The sequence below is a fragment of the Babylonia areolata genome, chromosome 11 (assembly GCF_041734735.1).
Source record: "Babylonia areolata isolate BAREFJ2019XMU chromosome 11, ASM4173473v1, whole genome shotgun sequence".
NCBI classification, from domain to species: Eukaryota; Metazoa; Mollusca; class Gastropoda; order Neogastropoda; family Buccinidae; genus Babylonia; species Babylonia areolata.
The window spans coordinates 23,915,459-23,928,934 of NC_134886.1; the positions used below are offsets into that span (position 1 = coordinate 23,915,459).

Consider the following 13,476-nt stretch of genomic DNA (forward strand, 5'->3'; position numbering starts at 1 on the left):
AATCACAATGGCCATCACTGACTGCAAGTGTCCAGTTGAAAGATTCTTGCCGTCGAGGTGATTTTGGGGACTGACTCATTTGATATGCTGAATCGGCCATCGCCAACAGAAATCGATGTTGGTCACAGCGAGAGATGTCTGTCGTCACTCGGCTCTTACCCCCTCTTCCTCCTAAACTACGGCTTCAAACTGGCGACATCTCACACACTGAAACGCCAGCGGCCTTTGTGTTTCTGTGTGGGTGAAAGATTCAGTTTTTCACTATAGCAGCCACCATGCCGGTCCGTGCTCTCTGCACGTAGCACACACATCCCGCCATGCGAGCTGGCAACAACTGAAAAACCGATATTACAGTTCAGCGAAATGTGCGCTATAAACATTTCGGAGATCATCTACTGTTCACACTGGCCGCAGCCTGTTTAATCGGTATCCCCTCCTAACCCCACCACCAATCCACCCCACTCCACGAATCAGGTGTGTAAAAATAAACTGTCCCACATCAATGGCTGTTCGGACGCGACATTACATCACTGGCCGGTATATTCTATTGTGACATGCCGTGTCATTTGGTCCACTGATTCGCATGTAGCCAGTGCAGATGATACTGACGATTTGCTGTTTTGACATGACCTTATTCTGAACGATTGAATTACAGGCTGGGTTACACATCTCGGCTTGATTGTATACAGTCGCATATGTACCACACCGAAACAAATATCTCATTCTCATGTGTAGCCTCAACATTCACAATTTAATCGATTATTGTAAACTGCCCAGCCACAGTTGAAACAGCACTGCACCAATAATGGCGTTTGACTTCAATAAAACATACGTTTAGAGGGCCTGCCTAAACTCACTAAAGGTTAGGTATTCTACAATGCTACAAGGTCGACGTAGGCACAGATTGGATCAAGACGGGTTCATGCGAAAAGGCACGTATATTCATGTCTCATGTGTATAGTTAACATGGTGGAGCAACATGGAGCATTCATTGCGATATAGATTCTGCATAAACACATCAAGCACAGTCAGTTCAGTCAACAACAGACGCTGTCAAGTTTGAAGAAAACGTGAAACACTTTTTGTTTCACAAGTCTAAACGGCAGAAAACAAGAATCCATATCGCAGGGTTTGGTCTATTTATAGATTCGCGGTGAAGCATGTCAATCATTATGATTTAATTCAGCTCACATTAATGCTGTGTCGGATTGTTTAACATAAATGATCAACAAAACTAACTTGTTGCTATGTTTTTTGTTCTGTTACCAAAGGAAAATAAACATGAAAAAACGACTATGGGATGCTGAACCTTGTTCCCTCATATTTGGATTATTCCATTTACAACCGGCTTGGGCCGCGCGGGTTCGATGCACACTCGACTCAAAAGGTTTCACAAAGCTTGCAAATTCTACAGTAAGTGGAAATATAGTTGGTTATTAGTTATAACAGTCGTGTCAGATTAATTTGAGATGTTCACTCTCACTCATATTGTTGAAATAATCAAAGTTGTTTATGAAGTGATTCACAACGTTGTCAGTCTCATACATTAAGCTTTGCTGTATGTGTTATGGATCACATGAACATCCAGATAACATATTAGACGATTTTAAAGCATATTTATACACTATGTGAATGAAATGTAGTGTTTTGAAAACTGGAAATATTTTACATTTTGTCAGATAAATGCCAGTCCGACATACAGAACCGAAGAACAATGTCGCCTTTACCGTATTTGGAACAGTGGTTCAGAATACAAAGGGGGCCCGGTAAGGGGGCCACACTGTCAGTCGTTGGCGTGACGGGTTCGCGAGTGAAACAGCATCTGCGCTGCACTCAAAGAGACCAGCTGAACGTTGCAATAGAATGTCATTTACATTCGCGTTTTTCTAACAACTCAGAAGGTAATCCCTCGATTTAATGTTATCAGTTGTTAGATATCGTGTTTACCATTATATCGACATTTTTTATTGATGCATATTTGAGAGCTTAACACATGTTTTGATGAAAAGTATTTGCACATGTTCCGACTTAGTAACAAGGGATCATTTGCCAATATGGCCGCCGATAACCTTAGTTCTGTACTTTTAGTTCAACGGTCATTCAGTGATGCCTGTTAGGTTATTAATGCGTGTTGATGTGTCGTATTGTTGACTAATATGTAGTAGATACGTACTTACGCCACAACGAGTATGCTATTTGTGCTAATATGAGGTTTGGTGCGAAAGAGAATTTAAAACATACAGCACATGTACATGTAGAAATAATATAATCAGCTCAGCCAGGGCTTTGCTGAGGTAGCGTGGCAGTGACTAAATACCCACTGAGACGGTTTGAGTGGTGCGCAGACACTGTCATAGAAAATTGGACATCAGAGAAAGGCAGATTTGTATTAAGCTTGGCTGCTTTACTTTTTCATCTCACAGTCATCATAGTTTACTGAAGATGCAAAAATGCAAAGCAACTGACATGAGTATTTCACTATAGTATAAGAGCAAAATATCAGTGTGACACAATTTCAGTGGTGTGTGCTATTATGCACATTTGATCAGATGAGTAAGAAAAGGGTAACATTTGATTGCTTTGTAACCTACTTAACAGTTTACAAAAAAAAAAAAAAAAAAAAAGGAAAAAGTCAAGATTAAAAATAATTTTAATGTAGGTGTCTGACAAGAAGATAATAATCTATTGATTAATTTTGAAATTCTCCAGGCAGCCTTGGCATATGTCACAGTCTCTCCGTGTGCACAAGGCTTTGCTTTTGACATGCTAAGAAAACTGAAATAAAATATTTGTCTTCAGATAATTTTTGTTGTTTGTATATAATATGTTAAATTATGTGTGAGTGCATGCTCACAAGTTGCATGAAACTGATTCACTCTCCATGTCTGTTTTTGTATCATTTTAAATTACTAATGTCTGTCATGCTTTTCCAAATTGCCATTGTTCAATTTGTCAGGTATGGACAATTATTTTTTCACCATTCTGATTGTCCAGTGACCAGGAGTTTTTGTACACTTTGTCATAATCTTGAATTATTTGTTGAAAAACCTGAATACTGATTATTTTCAGACTTATAAATACATAATGTATTCTGATTCCTCATCCTCTGATTTTTCTTCTTTTTGTTTGTTTGTATGAACTGCTGCAAATAACATGTTTAGATTTTAATCTTTTGCAGTCACATGATTTTGCATAGGTATATCTCTGAATAATTTGTATTATTTTTTCAGTTTTTATTTTGTCTGAGAGATAAATATTGGACTTGGAGACAAAATATCAACATTTCAACCTTTTTTGCCAGTGTGTGTGTGTGTATGTGTGTGAACTTATCTGTCAGGTTTCATCTGTTTCAAGTTGTAAAGCTAATTATAAAATTGATATGCAGAATTTATACGTCTATACAGGTAATTCTCACATACATTCAGTATATAAATGTACATGTTAGGGGCACACTTGCCCAAAGACTTGTAGCTACATACAAACTGACAAGCAGATGTTAAACATGCTTCATAAATTTGCATGAATTCACAAATGCCTGCATACATGTACAAATATACACACATATATGCATGCACACAGAAGAATGCATGTACACAGAAACATGTATGTATGTGTTTGCGCATGTGTGTGTGTGTGTGAATACCATAAAGAATACATGTAATATCACAAAGATGAGCACTCGTGCTCACATATCCACATACACACATGCACAGTCACACACACACACACACACACACGCACACGCACACACTCATAAATATATCATGTATACCGAATGTGCTCAAATACATATTTGCATACACACCCACATGCATCCCCCCTTTCACAAATACATCACAATGTATGTTTGTACACAAATACATATTTGTATGTACACACACACCATTAACACACATGTGAACAGATTTACACATAGACATAGACATACATACCTGCACACAATCACACACACATAGATGTTCATGCAGCAAACGTGTGCATAAACATACACACACACACACACACACACACACGCGCGCGCGCGTGTGTACACATACGTGTGCATAAACACACACATACACTCACACATGTACACAAAAGCATACAAAAATATATCACATGTATGTCTGCACACAAATAACAAATTTGTAGACACACCCACATACACATTCCACACACACACACACACACACACACACACACACACACACACACATGAACATGAACATGAACATAAGCACAATAACATGTGCAAACATGCATACAAACACACATGCATATACACACATGTATGCATTCACACGCACACCCATAAACCCCCTCCACTTCCAGCTCCACAAAACAGGATATATGATTCAGCTCATAACCTTCCATACTCTCAAAGTGTCATGTTTGCAAACACATGTATAATACACATGCATACATATATATGCACACAAATACACATGCATGTATGCGCACATACTTACGCAGATACACACACACACACACACACACACACACACACAAGCATACACCCCCTTCCCACAAACCTCCTCCACTACCACCACCACAAAACATGATATGATTCAGTTTTCAGGTGTTGTGTGCAAACACATGCATATATGCATGTGCACATACATACATGTTTGCACACACAATGTCAGTAATCTCTCTCTCTCTCTCTCTCTCACATTTATGACTGACACATACTGATACAGATGCATTGCTTGTTTGTGAGTTCTCACATGGAGACCCATGTGATGCACATACATACTTATCCAACTGTACATTGGAATGCATGTGTCAAACATGGATGCATGCATACCCGCATTTATGAATGACACCTGCTTATAAACCCACCCCTCTCCAACCCCACTACCCTGCAACATTTGCATCATACACTATTCATATGTGCACACAATCACATATATATATGAATGTACACTTTCAGCATACACTGACCTTCACACACATACACACAACACCTCTTCCTCCCTTATAACACACACTCAAACATACAGATGGACTGGGTGAATTAGAACCTAAACTTCATCCGTTTGCATGTGGGGTTAAGTTGTATTACATCAGGCCTAGGTGTCAAAGGTCTTTCAGCGTGAGTTTTCACTGCAGTTTCAGTCTGTTAATTCATGATTTGTCCTAAAACAGTTTGCACAATTGTTTGCATGATTATTAAAATAATTAGCTTTTTCTTATTTTTAGCTTGCCTTTTGAAGATTATTACTTTCTGCTCATATGCCTCACTGTAAAAATATTCAGTGTGTATTTGTGTGTACATAGTGTGTATTCAGTGACACCAGCTGCATTTGCAATTAGGATGAAACTGAAAGATGTGCTTGTTTGTTTGATGTCTTAATCAGTTTCATGGCATTGGGGATGTAAGTCACTTGTTGTTGTTACAGGCTAATCAACATTATGTGGTGATGCTTTATAGTTGGAACTGCAACTGTTGGATGATTACAGAAAAAGAAAAAAAAGTGAACCATCAGTTAGTGTGAGTTGCCTATTGTTTACAGTCGTATGTGACCATAGCAAAAATGTCATCAAATGTCACAATTTTCATTTGTATACCTTTTATTCTGGGTCCCAAAGATTTGCATGGAAAGACTGAATAGATGGGCACATTTTCTCATAAAGGCCTGTGTGGAGCTAGCAGTATTTATTTATTCACTTTAATGCATTCACCTATTCACCCTCTAGGATGGTTGCTTCCTCATTGTGGTGAAAGGCACTGATCTAAAATAGACCTATATTTGGATCAGTGAGTGAAAAAAGATTTCTTTGCCCCCCCCCCCCTTTTTTTTTTTTTTTTTTTTAAAGGGGTGAGTGGGGGTAGGAGGTACTGGTTGGGGTTTTGTTTCTGTTTTCATTTACAATACATTTTTTTTTATTATCCAAAGTTGAAATTTGGGTGGTGGTTATCATAAACAGGGTGGAGAGGAGTTATTTTAAAATCAGTTCAGCTTTTGGTGTGCTAGATAGTTATGCTTAGATATATTTCTGCAAATTATGGCATCTCAGCAGTGGATGCATTCTTCCAAAGCTTCTTCATAATTTATGAATTAAAAACCATCTTGCTCTCAGTTATCATAATTTATATACACATGACTCACCCACTCACTAGTTTGATATATATGGATCACCTCCTATTCTGACACAAATGCACACATTTATACAGATAACTCTCTTCCCCTCTCTGTCTGCTATGAAGGATATTGGACACACAGAATGTATAATGGTGACTGATGATGTACTGCTTAGTGATGATCTGTACTGATTTGTCCAGTGCTTGTTCTCATCTTGACTATTAGTGTGTGTGTGTGTGTGTGTGTGTGTGTGTGTGTGTGCAATTTAATATGTGTACATGCAAGGATAGATATTAAGATAGACAGATTGTTGAGGATTCAACAGATACATGGGAGCTTCTAACAACAAGTAGGGGTCTTAATCTTATTTGGTTTGTACCTTTTCATTTGTTCTTTGATTAGGTTTTTTGGTTATATTTGAGCATATTGATTTCCTCTCTCAAACTGTTGTCTTTGAAGCTCTGGTTTGGTTTTGAATTCCTTACAAAGGTTATATTATAATTGAGAAGATGCTGTTCTGTTAAAAGAATTGAAAATTGGAGTAAAGTACATTTTTCTTTATTTCTGTTTCATTAGCATTTTTGTTTGGTGGTTTTGTAATTGTGAAAGGAATTCATATAAACTATGAAACTTCAGAAACTTTGAATGACAATTCAACATTTCATATTATTTTGCACAGCAGACAGTAAGAGGTAAACCCTGGGGAATATCAGTTGGATGACTATGACCTAGTGATGGGATACATGTTAATGGAAAATGCAGAAGGCACACATTGCTGACCTGTGCTTTCCTGGCTGAACACAATGCTGACAGTGGCATTGCTTTATCCGTTTTGTGGGCGTGTCAGAAACAGGTGAATGGTTGTTCTGATAATGTCTTCTGACTTTAAGTTTACTTCCTTGTTCTCCGGATACCAATGAAAGAAATCTTTACAGCCTTACTGAAATTGTTTCACATGGTTGTAGATATTTGTGGGTTTTTTCTTTTTCTGCTGTTGTATTTGTGTGTGTGTGTGTGTGTGTGTGTGTGTGCGCGCACGCGTGCACGCATGTCTGTGTGTCTGTGTGTATGCATTTTTTTTAAAGTGTAATTAATATTTTTGTCTATTAATTATGTGTTTAAATGTCAGAAATGGGATTTAGTTTAGGGTCTGTCTTCAAACTGTGAGTCTCAGGCTCAAATCTTTGACCTGAGCAGAACATGATCTAACTGCGACCAAGTGAGTGTCACTTTCTAATGGGAGATTTGCCAGAGAGTGAAAATTGATTGATTATGTATCAGATAGGAGGAAACATAGCCTTTCTGCTTGACATCATGTAGAGGGTATCACATGCTTGATATATGTTATTTTTGTTGTTTTGATTATTTTTAGCAAGGTTTCAAAGTTTATGTTAATGTTCAGGTTTTTTATGACAGTTTTATTGCTACATGATAGCAGGACCTCTTTAAGTGCACAATTGTGGAGAATGTATTCTTGTATACTGCAGGAATTACATCTGTGCCAATTGCAGGATGTGTATTGGTTGATGTATAAAAACAGGCAGTGTTGTTGTTGGCACAAGTTGGGCACAACAAATTGCATTGCTGTGCAGGGGTTTTACTGGTGCACATTTGCAGGATTGTCAATAATTTCAGGGTTTGTATTGTGCACAGCAGCTGACATTGCATAGCTTTCCTGTGTGCACAGATAAAAAACAAAAAAACAAACAAAAAACACCATCTGCTGGCTTTTGATATTATTCACTCATCACCAACAATTGAAGTTGTTTGTCATTTTATGCATGTCGTTGAGTCAAATGTCAAACTGAAAGTGAAGAGGGTACACTGTTTTGTTCAAACATGTTATTAAAAAAGCAAAAATCTGGTGATTAGGTTTTTGCAAAGCGTTGAAAAGAATCAAAACATTCTAAGGTGCTGAAAACAAAATACTACCAGTAGTACGCATGCTAAAAGACAATGTGTTTTTGGTCATTTTTTTTATGACAAACATTTGGACATGCGCTCTGTTGCTGGATTATAGACATTTTTCATCCACATTTTAGGTTATCAAACCAAAATGATTGCAAAGAGAGGGATTATACTTACTAATGAACCAATCTCAGATTTATGTATGAAGGAGAGGAATGCGAGAAAAAACACACTATCTTTAGTATATGCAGAATCATATCTGCAGCACTGCAAGTGAACGATGAAGTGACTGGGTCATACATATATATAAAGAGTGTTCCCTGCAGAACATTTGTTGATAAAGTATAGTTAGGAGCATTGTAAGCTGAGAAAATATGTGATCCTATGAAGTACATACCTGAGTGGGAGTATAACACTAGCAATATATACTATAGGGACACCTTCAGCAAAAGCAGTTATTGATCAAGGGATTGAAAAAGAAAAAGTAGTCCTTGTTCCTGCCTCAGCCAGCTTCTCGTTTGGTCAGATGACTTGTACACTGAACACCGGCTGTGTGATTGGGGTTGGTCAGATGACTTGTACACTGAACACCGGCTGTGTGATTGGGGTTGGTCAGATGACTTGTACACTGAACACCGGCTGTGTGATTGGGGTTGGTCAGATGACTTGTACACTGAACACCAGCAGTGTGATTGGGGAGAAGAGAAAACTGGTGTGACTGTTACCATTCCTGTAAAAATTTTATGTATACTGTTATCATGCCTGTTTTTTTTTTAATGTTAACATGCCAGGTTTTTTTGTTTTTTTTTTTTTTTTACTGTTACCATGTCTGGTTTTTAACAGTTACTGTTACCATGTCTATTTATTTTTTTACTGTTACCATTACCATGTCGGGTTGTTTTTTTTTTTTTTTTTTACTGTTGCCACATCTGTTTTTGGTTGTTTTTTTTTTTAAATTTTTTTTTTTACTGTTACCATGTTTGTTTGGTTTTTTTTAGGTTTAAAAAATTTTTTTTTTTACTGTTACCATGCCTGGTTTTTAATAGTTACATTGCGAGGTTTTTGGCTGTTACCATGCCCAGCTTTTAACGTTTACCAAGTCTCTTTTTTATTTTATTTTTTTTACTGTTACCATGCCTGGCTTTTAACGTTTACCAAGATTTTTTTTTAATTTTTTTTTTTACTGTTACCATGCCTGGCTTTTAACGTTTACCAAGATTTTTTTTTAATTTTTTTTTTTACTGTTACCATGCCTGGCTTTTAACGTTTACCAAGTTTTTTTTAATTATTTTTTTACTGTTACAATGCCTGGCTTTTAACGTTTACCAAGTCTGTTTTTTTTTTTTTTTTTTTTTTTTACTGTTACCATGCCTGGTTGTTGGCTGTTACTGTGCCTGATTTTTGTCCAGATGGACCAAGGACAGCATGCACAACTAGATGTAATGTTTTATTCCAGAACATGCACACCTGATTTATTTTGAGTGTTTGTTGTTGAAAGACATCAAACATGCAGGCGTACATGTATACAGTTGTACTCATACACAGTTGAAAAAAAAAGGTATATTAACACTTGCTATGGTCACCAAATATGACATGAAAATATATTTATGACATTAAAAATGTTTAAATGGCGCATTTATCTTTAAGTAACATTGATGCATTATCACTGAATAAGTGAATGATAGGAACATGAAATGATGAATGTGCATTTCTTACATTGAATGCACCCTTATTGATGTACATTTGCTACATGTTTATTCCCCCCCCCCCCCTTCTTCTTCTTTTTAAATTTTTTATATATTTTTTAAAAGATTGATCTCTGCTCCTGTTGCAGAGTTGTAGATGATGTAGGTTGGTGTGTGCATGCATGTGCATTAATTTTTTTCTGAAAGAATTGTGCTCTCTGATTGCCATTTATAATCATGAAATCACAAGACATTAACTTTCAATCTTTACAAGAAAATGGTAATTTCTGCACCATATGGGTGCAATGGCTTACACATATGGGTATTTGCAATACTCTCTCTTCTACCGAGCTTTGTATAACAAAGGAAAACTTCGCGATAGGCTGCCCGCGAGCGAGGATTGCCGCTCACGCGGTGCTGTTGGGTGAGTGACCACTGTCCAGCCTGTGCCATTGGGTGCGCGACCTGGTAATTTCACAGGAATCATCATTTACAAGATTCATGATATTAGGGTATGAAATGCTTTGATAATTGAAAACCTTTGTCGCTGTGTTTAGGTAGCGGCAGCCCCCATGGCCGATGCCGGGAAACCTATGAACGCCTAAAAAATTGACTAATTTTGAAGTGCATTTTCTCAAATTTGATTTCATTTTGTGAAAAACTGTCCAACTGAAATAATCATTTATCATCCATATTTTTAATTTTTATTGTGTTTGCTTTATGCAATGCGTGCATGAGTTCGCGGATGGAAGAAAAAAAGTGTACTGTAACGCGAAATAGCGATCCTTGTTCAATGGCGGCCGGCGTCTTTCTGAGCGCGACACAGTTAGTTTCAACCACATAGTGGAAAAAATCGCATCCGTTGTTTTCCATTCATTGGTTACTGTTCGAAAAACTGGGCGCCGTGAAAGGCGAAAGTTCAAGGAGAACTTTCGTGTGTTTTTTTCCAAGCCTTGGGCGAAGTAGGGTAGTTAGATCTGAGCGCAAAGTTACGGGAATTTTTCGGCTATCTTTCAACGCCTCGCGCAGTTCGAAAATGAAATCTGACCCTACGGGTTACTGTATGAGCGGTAAAGAGCATTTTCTGCTGATTTCAATGGTATCCGAAACTAATATTTTTGATCCATGAGCAATTTGCTCAAGCGATTCAAAAGCAGGTACCCCTCTTCGTCAGTTGCGTCGGCCCAATCAACATTCGACACAGGAGAGCGGCACTTCAGCTAACACAAAAATGGCATTGTTTCTCCAGAAAATCTTAAGTTTCATCGGTAAGTTTTATATTATTTTTGAAAATGAATGTCTTTAGCACTTTCATGCACAATATTGAGCTGAAATTCTCTGAATCAGGATTTTGATCGATGTCAGTAACTGAGCAGCTTGGATCTATTTCATAAGTGTTTTCGTAACGTGACACCGTGTTTCAATCGGAACACGATTTATTTTTTTCGGAGTAAAACACACAAAAACTATTGATACAGAATGAAAAATGGACATGTTAAAACGGAGCCCATGAATTCCAATTACTAATATTTGATTGATTTTTGCTTTAGTAAGCAAAATATTACCTGGGTCTAAAACCGGAAGTGCTCGGGACAGCATTAGCGTCGTCTGCTACAGACTCGGTTTGTGTTGAATAAGTGAGTAAACAAATTGGAATATGGTTTCTTTTTCATTCAGCATCACACAAAAGTCTGATATTCTAGTTGCATTTTGCTTCTATAGCTGTGAAACTTTATCTCAATATATACAGACAGATAGATACTATGCTCTCACATTCCAGAAAGAACAAGAACACCAATTCATACTAACCCCTCACCCCCCCCCCTCCCCCACGCCCCTCCTCCCCCTTTCTCCTCTGCAAACTTCACTTTCATAATTAGCTGAGAGTTGTATAGTCATTCCCCTCCTTTGTCTCTGAGAATTTCCCACCATTGGTAAGGAGAGGGGAGGGGGTTGTCAATGGTTGTGGCAAACTTGGCACTGAGCCAAATCACTGACCACTTGCTCTGGCTGAGAATCCCTGACTGCTGACAGTGATATAACCCACCATCTCCTCCCTCCAGTCATCCCCCTTCCCCATTTCTTTCCTGTCAGTGGAGTAGGTGTGTGCGTGTGTGTGAGAGAGAGAGAGAGAGAGAGCCAGAGCAAGTTTGCATTTGCACATGTATGCTTGTGAGTATGTGTATGTCTGAGTATGAAAAAAGTGTAATGTGAAGAGATATATGACTAATTTGAACAGTGCAGGCAACATCCTGTTTCTTCAAAAATTTAACACCAATTTTTAACAAACTAAAATTAGTAAAAAGAAAATCAGTACAATAACACCCATAGCCTAAGTTGTACATCAGGTTCAGTCAAGTCAAACTATATAACACTACCAGGAATCCAGCCATTAAGATAGTATAAATTAATTGTGTGTGTGTGTGTGTGTGCGCGCGCGGGGGAGGGGGGGTGGGGGGGGGTCATGTAACCCATGATATGCTGTGCATCTAGACTGCATGAAACAGAAAACAAAGGGAAGTAAACACATATTTCATGAAATGATAAAATGCAAAATACCATGCACATATTGTGAATGAAATATTCAGTTTGATATATATATAAGACATGCATTCTCACATACACACACAAATAAAGATGAGTACACAAAATATATATCAAAGAATAAGATACTAAGTATGATGTGCATATTAACAATAAAATATTCAATGTAAGTAATCATATACATGTATACATAAGACATTAAGTAATACTTTCATCTCAGTCATGAAATGTAGCACCATGAAGTGGAATTTCTGAGTAAATAATCGCATGCAACAAAGACATCCATAAGATGAACAGTACAAGTAGATGGCAAAGTTCTTGTCAGCAATTGGAAAGGACAGACCCCTAAAAATTCAGCCTCAATTGTCAAAGCATAAGTTGATGCTAGCAACTGAGTTATTGTGTGAAAGGTAGTGCGGCCATTTTGTTCAGTGCAGTGAATTTTGTGTTGCTGTTGAATGAATGCTTACCTGTTAGTATGCCATTTTATAATTCTGTTATCACAGTGTTTTCTCCCACTCAAAACACTCAGAAATTGACAAAAGCCTAAACATATATTAAACTGAGAGCTCTGGTTTTGGTTTTAAGTTTTAAATTGAACATAACATTTTTTTTTTTTTTTTTTTTTTGCTGCCCCATCATCTGCACCGTTTCAGTGGCATTACTCCCACGCCGCTCATTTAGATTCTTTCTTATGAGCTGATCTGTGTATCTAACATGTTGCAGAAACAGCTGCTTATGGCAGGGTTTGTAAGACCTTTCCATGATCCAAAAAGGCCAGTATAAACATCTCAGGTAGTTGAACGCATGTGTTTTAGTTCTGATGCCAGTAACTTGTTAGTTCCATTACCAATGAGGATTTTTTTTTATTTTTATTTTCTTTTGAATTGTCATTTTTGTTACTGTTGCACATCCGTTTTTGGTTTTTTTTTTTTTAATTTTTTCTTTTACTGTTGCATGGATGGTTTTTTTTTGGTTAAAAAATTTACTGTACAGTGTTTGGTTAGGAAAAAATTTATATTTTTTTTTGCTAGAATCCCTGGTTTTTTGCTTACTGCGAGTTTTTGGGGGACATGCCCATTAACGTACCAAGTTCTTTTTTTATTTTTACTGCTTACATTGGCTTTTACGTTTACAAATTTTTGTAGTAATTTTTTTGTTATGTTACCTAGACCTGGTTAACAGTTTCGCAATTTATTATTTTTTTCACGTAAAATGTTTTGAAGTTCTCACCAGTTGCTTTTTTTTTGTTTTTTTCATTTTTTACTGCAACT

The 13,476-nt window shown here is 37.3% G+C and overlaps 1 protein-coding gene across 1 annotated transcript in view; it reads left to right on the top strand.

Moving 5' to 3' along the window:
- Positions 1-1,832: 1,832 nt before the first annotated feature.
- The window catches only part of LOC143287615 (uncharacterized), a 46,704-nt gene continuing 35,060 nt past the window's right edge, over positions 1,833-13,476 (top strand). The window contains exon 1 of the mRNA XM_076595734.1: positions 1,833-1,901. The gene's annotated coding sequence lies outside the window, so the exon portion shown is untranslated. The remainder of the gene's footprint in view (positions 1,902-13,476) is intronic.